A 13,282-nucleotide genomic window follows, 5' to 3' on the forward strand; every position below is an offset into this window, starting at 1 on the left:
CCAGGTCTGAGGTCCCGGGGCTTGAGGGCGGCGCAGGCCGGGCCTGCACATCTCTGGTGGGGCGGGTGGGGAGAGGGGGAGGAGAGAAAGGGGGGCGTTAGGGACTAGGGCCTGCCTTCCACCTCCCCACCTTCCGCCCCCGCGGCCACTTTCCGCTTTGTAATTGGGCGCCGGCTGGCCTTCCTTTCCTCTTATCTTGATTCTGGGCGCCCAGTCGGAGGGAAACGCTGGAGAGGAGGCGGCTCCTGGCGGCCGGGAGTGGAAGCCTGAGCCGGAGAAAGAGGGAGAGGGAAGAGAGGGAGAGGGAAAGGGAAAGAGGCTAATTTAAAAAGGGTACTCGGAGGGAAGCAGGCGAGGGCGGTAAGCCGCCAAGAACCAACTCTCGGCCGGAGCTCGGATCTAGGCGCGGAGAGGTCCCAACCTGAGCTGGAACCTTGCCCTGCACAGGTCAGTTCGTCTTTTTCTGCTCTTCTTGGGCTCGGGCAGGCTTCGAAGTTCACACGTGAGGAAGCAAGCCACCTGCAGATGCGATGCAATCCCACGAACCTTCTCTATGGCCTGGGGACTTGGGGATGTGACGGGACGGGTGCACCTGGATGCCTCTTCGCCGGGCAGCAGGCAGGGAAATTGGAGGCGACGAGTGATGAGAGTGCAGAGATATTTGGAAATACCTGTGTTACTCCCAGGATTTTTTCCCGGTGCTTGGGTGCTGTGAGCGCGCGACCCAAAGAAGCTGCGTTTGGGTGCGGGACAGGGGCAGCGCCTGGGTTTCCACATAGAAAGGTAGTAGTAAAGGCCATATCTGGTTAGAAAGGGGGTTATGAATTTGTCTTGAAGGGTATGCATAGGAAGCACGCTCTTTTTATTTACTTTGTATTGGAGGTAGACTGATAGAGTAGCCGATGAAGATCGTAAGGTACAAAGTTCATCCCACCAATCGTTGGTATTGCCACAGCTCTGGGCAGCTAAGGACCAGGTGTTAGAGCGAAAAGAGCAACTAGGCAGAGCGCGCGGATGGAGGAGGATGGCAGGAGGCGCTCCTCCACGTCTCTGCGCCTGGATATTGGGATTTTCTTTTTCCCCTTTGGTGCCTGAAACCGGGAGCTTGTGGGTTTAAGACGCACCGCCAAGCTGTAATGTTGTAGGATGCTCTCCACCCTTCACGTGCCCCCTTTTATCCTCCTGACCAGCCTCACTGTTTTAACCTTTACTAAAGTGTCCCGGGGAGCTGCGGGGATTGGTGCACAGTGCTCACAGGTGAGACAGATTTAGGGCCTGGCAAAGAGGGGCGGTGTGGGCTCAGTAGGTGGTCTCAAGTCCCAGGCCAGGGTCTGGAGGCTGTTTGCAAGCCCAGGACCGCAAGCGCTCCAGTCTTGGTGCTGAGGGCTTGAGTCCTCTGTGGAAAGCTTGCCTGTGATCCTGAGCTTAGGGTTACTCTGCTTAGGTCCAGGCAGTTTTTTGGACATGCCCTTATGGAAAGTTTCCAAAGCGTTTAAAGCTTGCCTACAGCTCTCACAGGGACCTGGATTTCCCCCTGAAAATTGCTTCTGGAGCTGCCGCTGAAAGCAAAGCCCCATTTCTTCTGGAAGTTTTGGAGAGTCCACTGCTGGCAGTAGCTGAAGGGTGGGGGCAGAAACAAGAGAAAGATGGGAGTAAGGCTTTGGAGGCTCCGTGGAGAGCATGAATGAAAAGGGGTTTTCCTGTAACTGCCCTGTTAAAGGCCCAGAGGTCTCTCATTTGCTGAAGGCAAGGGAGGGAATGTTTCACTTGCAGTGTGTGATGAAGGGGCCCGGTTTAAACCCAGCAAACTGACTTGAAGCTGGGTACAGCCAGAGACCTGGTGTTCTGTTTCTGACAAGGTGGCCCAGTTCTGCACCCAGACAACTCACTGGTAAATTTGGAATGAGTGAGTGAATAGACAGTTGAATGAATGCATAGCATTTGGATGGATTTCATCTAAACCTGGACCCAATGGCTTCATTATTGCATAATTTTGTTTCTTTAGCAGTTTTATTTAGATATAATTCAACATCCCATACAATTCACTCATTTAAAATGTACAATTCAATGGTTTTTAGTATATTCACAGAATTGTGCACCCCTCACCACAATCTTATAACATTTTTAGAACATTTTTTGTTTTGGGATTTCCCAAAACTCCCCATTTCTCCCTAACCTGGCATCCTGCCCCTGTGAGTTGCCTATTGTGGACATCTCATGTAGGTGGGAGTATACAATATGTGGGCCTTTGTGACTGTTTCTTTCATCTAGCAAAATATATTCAAGCTTCATTCATGATGTACAAAATGTGGTTTTTATTATCTCTCTAATCTCTGGGCATCCTCTCCTCCCTGGGAAGCCCAGAGCCAGGATAGTCCTGAACCTCCACTGCAGCCCTGACCTCCTGTGGGTCCCTTTGTGAGGACAGGAGCCCCAGTGGTGAGGCCTCTTAGTAATTCCCTGGACAGGATTCCTTGGAACCCTTCAGGATTCCTGGAGCAGTTTTGGATGGGTCCCAGGCTTCAGGATTGATGGGAGGAGCCTTTTGGCCCCTATCCTGCTGTAACAGTCCAGCTAAAGATTTCAGAGAACTCTTGGAGCTCTCCAGGCCTGTCTTGGTTTTTAGAATCAGCCAGAGCTGGCCATAAGAATGGGCTGAACTAATTGGTCTGAGTAGAAGGGGCAACCAGGGAAAGCCCCCAGCCCACTGAAGAGACCCTGTGGGGTGTACTCCCTTTCAAACTTAAATATCTTCTAGTGTCATCTAGCAAAATACAAACATCTCTGCCTGTTTTCTGTTGACAGCCTCTGCAGTGGTGCAACTTTAAAGCCACATTTGCAGTCACTTTTATTTAAATTCAGCCAAATGACTGATATTTCCCTGGCTGTCCAATGTAAACTAAGATCCCTTGAAAGGACGAGGATCTTCCTGAATTGCTACAGGCTAGGGTGGTGCTGTTTGGGCATCACTGAGCCAACAAATTATATGGGATTATTCGAGTTTGTTGAAAAGGAAGTCATTGGTAAATGAGATACTAGATGGTCCCCCAGGGAACTGGTGATGGTGGTGGTGGTGGGGTGGAGAGAGTTCAAAGGAAAGTGACAAGAATAAACTATCTTAATGGTAGACTTGCCCCCAGAGAGTGCTGAATATTAGCAAAACAATCATTGTCCTCTACTTCTATAATGAAAAGTGGCAAGAATCCAGTTACTCTTTTATTAATATATATAGTCAACTTTGGGTGTAGACCAAACCCCATCCTGTCCCAGTGACAGGTTTGTGGGTGTGTGTATATTATAAATGTGGCGTATTTTTTTGAGTACTTATTGGGCATGTGGCTTTTTTCTTTCTGAAACACACTCAGATCTCCCAATTACTTGGAGAAGTAAATAATATTTCTTTTTCAGCATTCACTGAGTTTCAAGGAAAAAACATACCTTGTCTGGGGTCATAAAGTCAGTCAGTGACAGATACATGAGTAAGAAAAGTCTGTATGGAATTCGAACGCAGATCCCATTGGACACTTTCTGGACCAGCTTCTCTGATGGGGAGGAGGTGGGGCTGTGACTGTAACTAGATGATATAAATTGTGGCTATACAATCTAGTAGCTGAAAGGAGGAGCTAGAAGATGGGAGGTGGACCAAGAGACCCTTGTACCCTTGTACATATTCCTTTACCATCTCTGAGAAGTTTCAGTGTTCTCATTTGGAAAATGAGGTTAACAATAGCCACCCTATAGGGTCATTTAAGATCTAAGAGCCCAGCAGAGAAAATGGTTTCTCTTTTTTCCTGTTTCTTTTTTTCCCCTCCTTCTTTCTAAAATTTCTTCCCACTTTTCTCCTTTTTCCCCTTTCCTCTCTTTCTCTGCTCCATTTTTCTGAGGGAGCCCAAAATCTATGGGGCATTCTGAGAGATTTTGAGCTGAGGTTTAGAACTTAGACTTCCCATTTCCTCAAGGTAATTTTTTAAATCAGTGGTCTTGTTGCACTTTCCTGCCAAAGAGATTTGTTAGAGATTCCCTAGCAGGTATCTTATCTCTAACTCTGAATTTTAGAGAGCAGTATTTTGACTCTTTTCTTCTATAAATTACTTGTTGTTTATGAGGGAGGCTGGGCTTTGCAAAGTCCATCAGAATGTCTTAGAATGTGTCTATATCTAGGGGTAGATAGGAGACCCTTTGTTGGATAAAGATCTGTTCCTGGATGGCTTTCTGTCTCTGCTCTTGCAAAGATGAGCGCCCCGAATTGATGTCTAAATGTGGTATTCTGCTATAGGTTTTTTTGTTCTTCCTTCAATTCCCAGCCCTGCCTCTTGCCATGTACTGGTGCTATGTGAAACATTTGAAATATGGTAGTGCATAATATGTTTTGGTAAGTGGAAATGCAAATCGCCAACTAGAATACAGTGTTAAGTGCTATAAAATAGAAAATAAAGATTACTACTGTAGGAAACAGAGGGAGAACATCTGACCCCGGACTTCCTGAGGGGAAGGATGTCTAAGCTGAGATGTGCAGCTACCATTTATACTTATTTTAGAAATATATTTTAGCTACAATCTCCCTTTTCTTTGACAGAAGAGCTATGTTAGTCTTTGAAAAAATAAAAGGAGATAAATTTCAAAATAGCCAGGTGATAGAACATTCCTGTGTCAAAGAGCTGTCATTCCAATTTGCCATATTATGAGGATGGCTCTGCCTTCTATCACACAGAACTTACACCATCTGGTTTAAGACTGTTGGAGCATCTGTATTTCTGAGACTAATTGCAGTAAAATCCCTTGCATTTGAGTAATTCACAGGGCTGCTTCTAACCTAGTAGGGACTTTCTGTAGATTTGAAAAAGTTAGCTCCTATAGGCAGACCCTATGACTTTAGGAGAAGAAAACAGCGCCCTTTCCTCTAGATAAAAGCTTGCACTGGGCACACTGCTTAGGAGGAGAGTGTCTGCCGATTTCAAGAATTATTCATCCTAGGCCCAGTACAAATTGTTCAGTGCATCAAGTGTGAGCTGACACACATCAGCCCTAGTCATTCAATCATTGATTATTAAATCAAAGGTCTCCCATAGTTATCATACATAGAGAAAATGGGAAATTACAGTTAATTGTATCTTTATTCAAAAAATAATCATTGGAAAGTTTGCATTTGTTGATTGCTTGTTATGTGTGTTGAACTTTTTGATTATGGGTTAAACTGCCCTCTGTCTTGTAAATATCCAAGATCCAGAAGGTAAAATTGGTGACTATGGCCAAGAAGCTAGTTGAAGAGTCTCAATGGGATGGGGAAGATGAGATTTGATGAGATGGGATGAGGAATCCATTGGAGGTTTATTTGGTGCAGGATCTAGTTCAGTGCTGTTTTTGGTTGGTGCCCATTCATAAGCTATCACCTTCCCCAATGAGATAAAATCACACAAGGATTGAAATCAAATGTTATTAAGCACATTATTAGTTCAGCTGAGATTTATTTTCAAAGCACAGATTTTTCTGATGAAGAAAGCAAGACAATACACTGACTTACATTTTGGCATAAGCTCCTTGTCTCATTGTGGACTATTAGCAAACAGTTCACAGACCAGCTATTTTGAGTAGCACTAGTCTGGGTAACATCGGCTCATGTCTGGCGGTGGGGGGGTGGTGATCATGGATCCTTTCTAGCTTAATACTATTTTCTTTTCTCTCTGTTTCCCTTATTTTTTTCTTTGTTTCCTCTGCTTCTTCATCCTCCTTACCATTTTCACATTTATTTTCCCTTTTCTTCTTATTACTTACTTCCTTTTGATGTTTATTTCTTTTCTTTATTTTTGTAATACTACATATTTTTTATTGGTTGAGATTCATTGAGACTACAAAGAATTAGGTTATGCTGATTACATTTGTTAGATTAAGTCCCTCTTATAATTGTGTCCTGCCCACAAGGGATGTGCCATACACTGTGACACTCCCCATCTACCTCCCTCCTTCCCTCTCCCTGATCCCTCATTCCCCTGTCCTCCCCCTTGTATTAGTTCATCTGCTGCCTTCATATTGGAATAGAGTACATTGGATTCTTGCTTCTCCATTTTTGTGATGCTTTACTAAGAAGAATGTGTTCCATCACCATCTAGGTTAATACAAAAGATGTAAAGTCTCCATCTTTTTTAGTGGCTGAATAGTATTCCATGGTATACATATATCACAGCTTGTTAATTCATTCCTGGGTTGGTGGGCCTTTAGGCTGTTTCCACATTTTGGTGATTGTAAATTGAGCTGCAATAAACAGTGTAGTGCAAATGTTCTTATGATAAAAGGATTTTTTTCTTCAGGGTAGATGCCTAGCAATGGGATTGCGGGTTCAAATGGGAAGTCTAATTTGAGTTCTTTGAGGATTCTCCAAACTTCCTTCCAAAAAGGTTGTATTAGTTTGCAATACCACCAGCAGTGTAAAAGTGTTCCCTTCTCTTCACATCCACACCATCATCTTCAGCTTTGAGACTTTGTGATGTGGGCCATTCCCACTGAGGTTGGGTGATATCTCAGGGTAGTTTTGATTTGCATTTCTCTGATGTTTAGGCATAATGAACATTTTTTCATATGTTTTTTAGCCGTTCATTTGTCTTCTTTAGAGAAGGTTCTATTCATTTCTTTTGCCCAGTGATATATGGGATTGTTGGGTCTTTTTTGTTGATTAACTTGAGTTCTCTATAGATCCTTGTTATCAAGTTTTTGTCTAATTCATAATATGCAAATATCTTTTCCCATTCTGAAGGTTGTCTGTTTGCTTTGGTTGTTGTTTCCTTCACTGTACAGAAGCTTTTCAGTATAATTAAGTCCTATTTGTTTATTGTTGTTGCAGTTGCCATAGAAATCTTCTTCATAAAATCTTTCTCCAGGCTAGATATCTCCAACTGCTTTCTCTACACTTTCTTCAAGGATTTTTATTGTTTCTTGCCTTAGATTTTAATCTTTTATCCATCTTGAATCAAATTTTGTAAGCATTGAGAAGTAAGTGTCCAGTTTCAGTCATGTGGCTAATCAGTTCTCCCAGCGCCATTTATTGAATAGGGATTCTTTTCCCCAGTATATGTTCTTGTTTGGTTTATCAAATATCAGGGGGCCATAAGAAGTTATTTTCATCTCATGGTTTTCTATTCATTCCTCTAGAATAGAGGAATAGAAATGAATAGAAATGAATGAATAGAATGAATAGAATAGAAATGAATAGAAAGGAATGAATAGAAACTAAACAAAGATACAAAGGACTTAAATGTGACCATAGAACAAATGGGATTAATAGACATATCCAGAACACAGCATCCCAAAGCTACGGAGTATATATTTTTCCCATCAGCCCATGGTACGTACTCCAAAATTGACCACATCCTAGGATAAAAATCAAACCTCAGCAAAACTAAAAGAACAGAAATTATACCTTGTATTTTCTCAGACCACAAGGCAATAAATGTTCCAACAAAAATATTAATCCACACACAAAGACTTGGAAATTAAACAACCTTATGCTGAATGATAGTTGGGTTCAACAAGATATAAAAGAGGAAATTGTTAAATTCCTCAAACATACAGCCATAAAGGCACAAGTTACCAAAACCTGTGGGATACAGCAAAAGTGGTCTTAAGAGGGAAATTTATCACATTAGATGCCTTCATTTGAAAAATAGAAAGCACATTAACAAATTCAACAACCATCTTATTGAATTGCAAAAAGAACAATCTAACCTCAAACCCAGCAGAAGAAAAAAAATAACCAAAATTAAATCAGAGATGAATTAAGTTGAAAACAAGAGAATCATTCAGAAAATTAACAAAACAAGTTTGTTTTTCTAAAAAATAAATAAAATCTATAAATCTTTGGCCAGATTAACTAGAAACAGAAAAGTAAAATCTCTAATAACCTCAATCAGAAATGATAAAGGAGGAATAACAATAGCTGCCACAGACATATAAGAGATCATCTCTGAGTACTACAAGGAACTCCATGCCCAGAAATTTGACAATGTGGAGGAAATGAATCAATACCTGGAATCACACCCTCTCCTTAGACTTAACCAAGACGAAATAAATCTCTTGAACAGACTGATTTCAAGAACTGAGATAGAAGAAATGATGTTTCTTTCTTAAATAGCTTTTTATGTTTAAAGAACCCAAGCAAGGGTTGGTACCTGTGGCTCAAAGGAGTAGGGCGCTGGCCCCATATGCTGGAAGTGGCGGGTTCAAACCCAGCTGCGGCCAAAAACTGCCAAGAAGAAGAAAAAAAAAAAAACACCAAAAACAAACGAAAAGAAAAACCTCAAAAAACTGAACAAGGAGAGCCCAAATATGCAAGATAGGAAGTGAGAATGGAAAGCAATCACAAAATTAGAGGAAATTAAAATAATTTAATGGTAATTAAAATAATTGTATGTGGATAGAATGGGTTATTTTTAAACTAAATAAAAATTTTAAATGTGATCCTAGGTTATATGGAAATTATGAATAAAACATTAGGCACGGGTGGCGCCTGTAGCTCAAGGAGTAGGGCGCCAGTCCCATATGCCAGAGGTGGTGGGTTCAAACCCAGCCCCGGCCAAAAACCACAAAAAAAACAAACAAACAAAAAAAAACATTAGGCACAAAAATGTTGAAAAGTTACTAAAAAGTAACCTCTCCAAGAATGTCAAATCTCCATAGTTCTGCAATTGAATGCTAACAAAAATGTAAAACAATTAATGATAATAATGACATTATAATGGTCCCATAGTACAGTGCATGGGAAGTATGAAAACTTCAAAGTTATTTCTGTAAAACCAGAAAATAATATGGATATCAAAACATGACATAGCATAATAAAAAAGGTTACAAAATAATCTCCCTTACTAATATCAATGTACTTATCAATATGAACAATATATTACATAAGAGAACCCAGTAACACTTCAAAAAATAATCTGCAGTGATCAAGCTTTGCTCATATTTCACATGCAAGTTTAGTATTAGAAAACGATTAATGTAATTCAATATATTAAGAGGTTAAAGGGTGACCCTCCCTATAGCTACTATAGTATTTTAACATTTTTTTGTCAGATTAATAACTCAATAAAATCTACACAGATTGCTATTTACTTAACATGCTACACTTATACTGGTATATATTTGTTTGTCTTCTATCTAACATCTATTTGTCTAGCTAGCTATCATCAAGACCAAAATCACATTCAAGAAATCTTCCTGAAAGGGTGGGGAGGGAGGGGGAGGGAGGGGGAAGAAGGGGGACTAATGGGATTACACCTGCAGTGCATCTTACAAGGGTATATGTGAATCCTAGTAAATGTGGAATGTAAAGGTCTTAGCAAAATAACTAAGAAAATGCTACAAAAGCTATGTTAACTAATGTGATGAAGATGTGTCAAATGATATATGAACCAAGTGTATGGTGCCCCACGATCATACTAATGTACACAGCTATGGTTTAATAAAAAAAAAAAAACCCACTAACAATTTACAACAGCAGTGTTAAAAATGTAACCCTAGTGCTTGGGATTTAGAAAAGCAATGGTATCTCCGGAATTCCAAGTCTCAGGCTTTACAGCAGTGACGTCATCCACAGAGGCGTGGGGAGAAGTCTCCAATCTTGCTGTAAGGGAGGATAGTGCCATTAAGCAAGTAACCAGTCGAAGCATCAAGGAAGTTAGGAAGCAATGGCCGGTTAACTTCTGGCTGTATCTATACTTTTTATAAAAATCAGACGTTGATTACTGTTTAAAAAAAAAAAAAAAAAGAAAGAAATCTTCCTATTGAAAGCAAGAACAACATAGATGTCCACTATCAATATTCTAGAGATAGTAGTCAAAGCAATAAAACAGGAAAAAGAAATGAGAAGCATAAAATTTGGAAGGTAAGAGGAAAGCTTTCATATGAAGAAAAATGTTAAGGAAATTAATTACCGTATACTTTGAGAGTTTGAAAAAAATGTTAAACTATTATAAATAATAGAACCTTTAGTAAAGTGGTAGGTTACAAAATTAATATAAAAATAAAATTGCTTTACTATATTTAAGAAACAAATTTTAAGAATGATTGAAGAAAAACCTATTTATGTAAGAAATAAGCAATTTATAAAATATTTAGAAATAAATGTAACATGTCAAATTTATATGAAGAAATCTATAAGGTACTCATGAAGAAATTAATATGACTTGAATAAATATATTTTTCTTAGATTAGAAAAAAGCCTATTAGAAGAAAATGTAAATTTATCAAAATCAACCTACTAATTTAACTTAATTCCAATTTTTAGGAGTTTTTAGAACTAAACAAGATTAGCTAGAAGAAAAATTTAAGTAAAATATTAAAACATATAAAGTTTTGATATTTATAATTATTATTCACACATGAATAGACAAATCAATACAAAATAAAAAGTAGCATTTTTAACTTGTGTGCAAAAGACAGATTATTCTATAAATGGTGAAACATTGAGCAAAAATAAAACTTTTCCATTTACATTATAATAGAGTTTAGATAATCAAAGACATAAATTTAGAAAGAGAAAACATAAAAATACTAAAAGAAAATATAGAAAAATCTTATAATTTTGAAGAAAGAGATTTCCATGGATTTCATAAACTTCTTATAGAAGACAAAAAAGAAAAAAATCAATATTGAACAAAATATTTTTAGTATATATGAAGGAAAAGGAGCCACATTTTAAATGAAAAAAAAAATTATATAAAAAGACAATCATATAGAAAAATGACCAAGGAACACCAGAGAGTTCATGGAAAAAAAAGACATCTAAAACATATGAAAAGATATGCAATCATACTTTTAGCTAAGATGTTGTACGTTGAACTACAGCTTTTTCATTTGTGAAAAATTCTGCTAATATCAGATCTGGCAATGGTATGGAAATATATGTATTCACATACACCATTGGTTATATAGTAACTGTCATAACTTTGTAGACCAATTCAGCAATATATATGAATACTTTTTAAAAGACATATGTGTACTCTAAACAACAGTTCCACTTTTAGCAATCTGTCTTAAAAATGTTTCCCATGTATGAAGGATTGCCTGGTGGCATTGTTTAAAATGGGGTAGTGGTGGAAATAACCCAAAACATCTATAAGTATAGGAATAATTAAAGAAGTTTGGGTATATTTATAAGACAAAATGCTGTAGCAATGAAAGTAATTAATAAATTAAATCTACATATATCAATATGCATAGATCTAAAAATCATAATGTTGAGTGAGAAAAATGAAGTTGCAGAACAATAAATATGATATGGTTCATGTAAAAAACACAAAGAGATATATCTGTGTAAATATGTATATATGCATATGAAGTATTTTTTAAAGTTTGACAAAATATATACAAAATTATTAAGCATCAAGGAGACACACATGATCATGGTATCTCCCCTGCCAGGTCTTTCACATGAAAGCTATAACCTAGTTATAACCTAAGACTGGGGGGAAGGGGAAAAGGAAGGGAGGGAGGCGGGAGGATGGGCGGAGGGAGGGTGATTGGTGGGATTACACCTGTGGTGCATCTTACAAGGGTACATGTGAAACTTAGTAAATGTAGAATGTAAATGTCTTAACACAATAACTAAGAAAATGCCAGGAAGGCTATGTTAACCAGTGTGATGAAAATGTGTCAAACAGTCTATAAAACCAGTGAATGTGCCCCATGATCGCATTAATGTACACAGCTATGATTTAATAATTAAAAAATAAAATAAAATAATAGAAAAAGGAGACACAGGGATTTTGGCTCTGTCTGTAAGATTCTAATTTTCTGAAGGGCAAAATGTATTCACATATTACTTATAAAATTATAATTAAAAATAAAGTAAAAAATGGTCGCTTTGTAAATGCACTTTAAAATAATTTGTGTAGAGAGAGGAAACTAAATGTAGGTAAAATTATATATAGATATGAAATAAGCGTCATCCAGCATTTATTCATTAAATGTATTTCTTGAGTATATAGTATACACACATGAGTCAGATTTAGAGCTAATGCTAAGGTTGTAAAGGTAAATAAGGTCTAGGTTCTGCTTTCAAGGAGCTTACAGTCTCAAGAGGAGATGACCCTTAGTCATGGATTGGCCAAGATTTTAATTCCATCAACAGCTTTTCTAGAAGTCTAGATTAGTCTGTAAGGGTTTTATGAACACCTTTAGGTATCTTAAGAATAACTAGATTTTACTGTTTCTGGATTTACTTTTTTCATTATATTTTCTCTGTGGCTTATTTTATTTCTTTATTGGTATCTTTTGATAAGCAGAAAGACTTAATTTTGAATAATTTCAAATTATCACTTTACTTTCCATACTTAGTATACTTTTTGTATGCTTTTGAAGAACCTACTTCAAGATCAAGGTAATATTTGAACCGAGTTTTTGTGTATTTATCTAGTTTTCCCTGATTCATTTGTTGAAAGGTCTTTGCTTCCACCAATGAATTGTCTTGGAACTTTAAGAAAATCAATTGACCCAATCTTTTTTGGTTTATTTGTAGGCTCATTATTCCATTCCATCTGTACTTATGACAATGGATTTCTATTGTTTTTACACTAGCTCATAGGAAGCTTGTTACTAGGAAATGTGAGTCATCTGACTTTGCTCTTTTTCAAGATTGTTTTGGCTGTTCTAAGTCCTTTTCATTTGTATGCAATTTATAGAATCAATTTGTTAATTTCTACAAAAAGTGACTTGTTGAGATTTTTATTAAGATTGCTTCAAATCTGTAGATTAATTTGAGGACAAGTTAACTGAATATTTTATTTCATGAACATGGTACACTGTGCTGTTTATTGAGGCTGGCTTTGATTTCTCTAAAAAATGCAATGTTGCATTTTTTCACAATGAAGAGTTAACAGACCTTGCATGTCATATTAATTTCTAAATATTTTGTGTTTTTGATGTTATTTTAAGTGGAATTGATTAAAAAAATTTTGTTTCCATTTGTTTTCTGCTATTATACATGTATATGGTTGATTTTTGCCTATGTATTTATGTCTTTCAGTTTTCTGAAATTTACATTTTAGGTCAATTAGATTTTTATTTTTTTGGTAGGTTTTTGTAGGCTTTCTTTGTAAATAGTCATGTTGACTATGAATAAAGGCAGTTTACTTCTTCCCTCCCATTTGGTCTGCCTTTTATTTTTCTTGGCTTATTGCATTGGATAGGACTGCTAATACAATGATAAATGGAAATAATAATTGCTAACATATTTTTACTATTCTTGAGGGAAGTTTTATGCATGGTTTACCTCTTTCACACATTGTGGTTCACT

The 13,282-nt window shown here is 37.7% G+C and overlaps 1 protein-coding gene across 4 annotated transcripts in view; it reads left to right on the forward strand.

Moving 5' to 3' along the window:
- The first annotated feature begins 234 nt into the window (after positions 1 to 234).
- COL14A1 (collagen type XIV alpha 1 chain) overlaps positions 235 to 13,282 on the forward strand; it is a 239,651-nt gene continuing 226,603 nt past the window's right edge. For all 4 annotated transcript variants that reach the window (XM_053558381.1, XM_053558382.1, XM_053558383.1 and 1 more), the window contains exon 1: positions 235 to 447. The gene's annotated coding sequence lies outside the window, so the exon portion shown is untranslated. The remainder of the gene's footprint in view (positions 448 to 13,282) is intronic.

The sequence above is a fragment of the Nycticebus coucang genome, chromosome 13 (genome assembly GCF_027406575.1).
Source record: "Nycticebus coucang isolate mNycCou1 chromosome 13, mNycCou1.pri, whole genome shotgun sequence".
Classification (NCBI taxonomy): Eukaryota; Metazoa; Chordata; class Mammalia; order Primates; family Lorisidae; genus Nycticebus; species Nycticebus coucang.